Source organism: Tamandua tetradactyla, chromosome 15 (genome assembly GCF_023851605.1).
Source record: "Tamandua tetradactyla isolate mTamTet1 chromosome 15, mTamTet1.pri, whole genome shotgun sequence".
Classification (NCBI taxonomy): Eukaryota; Metazoa; Chordata; class Mammalia; order Pilosa; family Myrmecophagidae; genus Tamandua; species Tamandua tetradactyla.
Window position 1 is genome coordinate 49078220 of NC_135341.1, and position 4870 is coordinate 49083089.

Consider the following 4870-nt stretch of genomic DNA (forward strand, 5'->3'; position numbering starts at 1 on the left):
CACAAAGAATGAATGAATGAATGCACAATTATATATATATATATATATAATTTAAAAAGACCCACTGAAATTTTATATGACTAACCTGATCATGGGCAGATGCCTGAACTTACTAGAATCACCAACAAAAGGACTGTGGCAATTTATCATTCAAAAAATGTTATCAAATGTATTGTTGTTGGTTGATTAAGTGCCCTCATGTGTTTCTTAGTTATAATGTCCATTTAACTCTTTCAAAGAATATTATGTTTCTTACTTTTAAACATGGGATCAATATAATTAGTAAGAGGACTTAAAAAGAAAGAATGAATGAAAACTGTGGTGCATTCACACAACAGAATGCTTTACAGCATAAAAACAAACTACTGCATGCAACAACAGGAGTGAATCTCACATTTGTACAAAAGAAGCCAGACGTAAAGTTCAGACTGTGACTCTTATAAAGTTTAAGAACAGGCAAAAGTAGGGGTGCACGGGTGGTTCAGTGGTAGAATTTTCGCCTGTCATGTGGGAGTCTGGAGTTCGATTCCAGGCCCATGCACCCCACCCCCAATCCCAAAACAAATACAAAAATAAAAACGCTGTGAACAAAATTCCCTATGATAGATATCACATATCTGCCTGTGTGTGTGTGTATGTATAGATACATATATGTAGAGAAACACATAAAAGAATAAAAAAGAACAAGCAAAAGTCACCTATGGTGTCAGAAATCAGGCAAGTGGTTCCCCAGGAGGAAGGGGAGGGTAGTTACAGGGAAAGGCCTGAGGGAACTTCGAGGTACAGGTGATTTTCTTTTTCTTGATAAGGGTGATGGGTACTGAGTATGTGCTTTGTAATAATTCATAAAATTGTTCATTAAATGATATACTTCTCTGTATATCATTCTTCAATTTAAAAGTTTAAAAGGTTGGTATAAAAATATCAGACAAAATAGAATTTAGGGCAAAAAGCATTAATAGAGAGAGAGGGATGGTATTTCATGATAAGCAATCCACAGAGAAGAGTCAACAGAAATTCTTTCTTCAGCTGTATCTATTCTAGTTTAACTTCTCTGTGTTTAACTTGATGGCTATAATGTACATTTCTAGGATTGATGTGTGTCATCTTCCAAGTTAGTGTCTTATGGGTTATATTCATCTTTAAACATTTTAAACAAATGTAAAGTCCTTTTCAGAGTCCAGCAGTACTATACTGACGGTAAATCCCCAGCTCATTACTTCTGCTTTTATGCCATTTGGTTTCCTCATGTGCTCAATAATGTTTGCTTGTAAGTTCATTTTGGTGAGATTCGTCTTCCCTAGGAAGCCACGTAAGTTTCAGGTTGTCGTGGCAACATCTCTATGAATTGGTTTTACTGTTTGCTTCGGCCAAGACCTTGCAGGAGTCACATGTTTTTAAATTTCTGGATTTGGGGCTTGCATTCATGCCCAGAGGCATAACCCAGTGCTGAGCTGCTCCCCACCCATGATGTACACCCCCTGCCATCAGCACTTACTCTTTGGTAAATGTGTTGGGGTTGGGGTGGGAAGGGATAACCTAGGATAAGGGGCTGAATCCCACGTTTAGATCAATACCAGGGCAGGGGCAGAAGCTTATAAACAGCTGAAAGATACAGATGAGATGAGGATTCCTCCTAAGTCAGCAATTGAGTGACCAGGGAAATGAGAGCCCTAGGGATTCACTGGCACGGGCGTGACATCAGCAGCTGCGGGGTCACTTATCTGCACTTTTGCACACAGACTTCAGCTAGTAGCTTTGATATATACCTATTGTATCATAAAACATCAGAATTGTGGGAAAGAAAATTCATTGACAATGTGTAATTTCATGCTATTTTGATGTTTAAATTTCAATATTACACTAAGAAATACATGTGATAAGAGTGGCGTGTGAGGTCAGTAAAAGGAATCCTGTTATAAGTAAAAATATCATGGGAGCCACAAATGCAAGCCACGTATAATTTTTTAAGTTTCAGGTAGTCACAATAAAAAGATTAAAAAAAAAAACAAACAGGTGGAGTTACTTTTAATATTTTATTAACTCAACTTAGCCAAAATATTGTTTCTACATGTAATCAACAGAAAAAATATGAATGAGCTATTTCACAGTTTTTCTTCTGTACTAAGGCTTCAACAACATTCTGCATGTATTTCACACGTACAGCACCTCTCAGCTTGGACTGTCCATTTTTCAAGTGTTTTATGGCCACATCTGACTGGTGGCTACCAAACGGGACGACATGAGTCTAGTCTGTTAAAATATGTAATGTCGAACTCTAGGTAACATTAGCCACCGATTAACAGGTGGACAAACTAGGTAGGTCCTACCGGGAAGTGGCAACTTCTGGGTGTATGTGCCAGTTTGAATGTGTGGCATGCCCCAGAAGAGCCATGTCCTTTAATCCTCATTCAATATTGCTGGATGGGAGTTTTTTGATTATCCGTGGAGATGTGACCCACCCAATTGTGGGTAGTAACTTTTAATTAGATGGTTTCCACGGAGATGTGTCTCCACCCCTTCAAGGTGGAATTTGCTTACTGGAGCCCTTTAAGGGGCAACCATTTTGGAAAAAGCTTTAGAGCCCACACAGCCAGAGACCTTTGGAGATGAAGATGGAAAACGCCTCTGGGGAAGCTTCAAGAAACAAGAAGCCTGGAGAGAAAGCTAGTAGACGTTGCCATGTTCACCATGTGCCTTTCCAATTGAGAGAGAAACCCTGAATGTCATTGGTCTTCTTGAACCAAGGTATTGGACATTTCTATAGTCTAGCTTTGATTTGGACATTGTCATGACCTTAGGACATGCAAACTTGCAACTTATTAAATTCGCCTTTTTAAAAGCCATTCTATTTCTGGTATATCGCATTCTGGCAGCTTGCAAATTAGAACGGTGCTCAAGAAAAATTTAGAAGTCATCTAAGAGGGCACTAGGCCCTGATGCCACTTCCTGCAGCAGCTGGCTTCTTTTGTCACCCAGAAAGTTGCTCACGAAAACTTCCATCTAACTTGTATGCTTGAGTTGTGCTTATTTTCAGAAAAATATAACTGCAAATACCTGCAAAGACTCTAAACTGTCAAAAACTGCAGCTCCTGCAGCCATCATCCCCTTACCCTGTAGTGAACCACAAATGTATCCAGCCAATGAAAAAGCAAGAACCCATCTCGATGCTAAGCTCACGTTCCTGCCTTACCACAGCCAGGGAAATGGCCTTTCTAGAGCATGTGCACTAAGCCCCCAACCTTGACCATCCTTTACTTTGCTCATTATAAGTTATCCACCTCTGGGGTGGGAGTTAGATGCCATATTCTGAACATGCGATTTATGTAGAAAAATATTCTAGCATGACCAGGGACTGTGCATGCTCAAAACCAATTCTTTGGAAACCCCCTTGAATTCTTTGGAAATCCCCTTGCCCACTTGCACCATCCACCAACCATGCATCCCCAGGCCCCCTACATAAGAACCAGGTACACCTCCTTTGGTGAGAAGGTGCCTTTAGGACATGAGTCTACCCCTGTCTATTCTTTGGCCAAAGAATAAAGTTCTGCTCTGCTTTACTGAATCTGATTTTGCTATATTGGTATGAGTGACACTGGACAGGAGACCTGGTTTGGGGGTCCAGCCCAAAGAGGGTTGGTGACACTTTCATGCCCACATTGTCCCAATGGGTCTTTTGTCCTGACCCATCTCCTCCTGCTCTCCACAGCACTGGCTGAATTCTTCCAGCAAGGTAATCTGAGATGGTGTTTGAACACAGCTAATATATTGGCCATCACAGCACACAGACGGGCCTCCCCCAGAAAGAGAAATGAGCAATGGATGACTTTAAAGCATCACATTGTTGGATGAGCTGGTACTCTGTCTCTTTCTGGACGCATCAAGCTCCATTTAGAAGGCAATCTTGGGAAACTCAGGAAAAAACCAAGGGATCAGAAAACAAAACAGAATGGGGAAGGTGTGGGCACCAGCTTCTTGCTGCCACAAAGCTTGGGAGAACACACTCGAAGTGGTGAGCTCAGCTCTGGAGTGTCTGCGATACTGGAGACGGCTCTCCAACCCTGCTCCAGGAGACCCAGGACCTTGTGGCATCTTATGTGTCCTCATTCTCTCAGAAGCTCAGCTGAGTTAGACCCTAGCCACTCCCCTGCAAGTCCATGATTTTGCTATAAACGGGGCAATAGCAGGAGAGAAAACCCAGGCTCTGCTCTTAGGAACTCCCTTTCTGGAGAGGGAGGATGTGGTATCTAGGCTTCTCTGCAAGCGCTTCCTAGGTTGGCTAAACTATTAGGAGTTCTGAGCCTGCCTGGGGGAGCCTCCAAGCTAGCTGCAAAGGGCAGACTCACCCTCCAGGCAGCAAGGAACTATGATCTGGAGTGTGGGAGATGGTTCTCAGGGTGATGGAGGTCAGAGGGCAGCTAGGCTGGAAGCCATCAGGGAAGGTATTCCCAAGGATGAGGGCTGAGATGGGTACAATGTCATGCTTGCTTGGAAGCATCAAAGGAAAATATGAGAAAGCCCTGTGTGATGGTACAAAGGGGAGTTCTCATTATTCCTTTACACCCCAACTCTGCCTTGACCAGGACATAAAAGAGGGATCTGAAATCTGTCCCCAGCCTGTGCTTGAGCTGGGACCCCACCCACATAGCAGAAGCCTGCACCAGAGATCTGAGGACAGACTGTCCTGGCCCTCATAGACATCCACCACCCCACCAACCCGTCCAGGGAGTGTCTCGAGTGACCCCGAGTGGTTAGCCAAAGACACGAGGAGCCCAGGTAGTGTGTCTGACCTCCCCCCTTCCCAGGCCAGGGTCATTGGGCTCTCTGGACACAGCTAATTTTTACCTAGCCAGAGCCATCTCAAGACCAA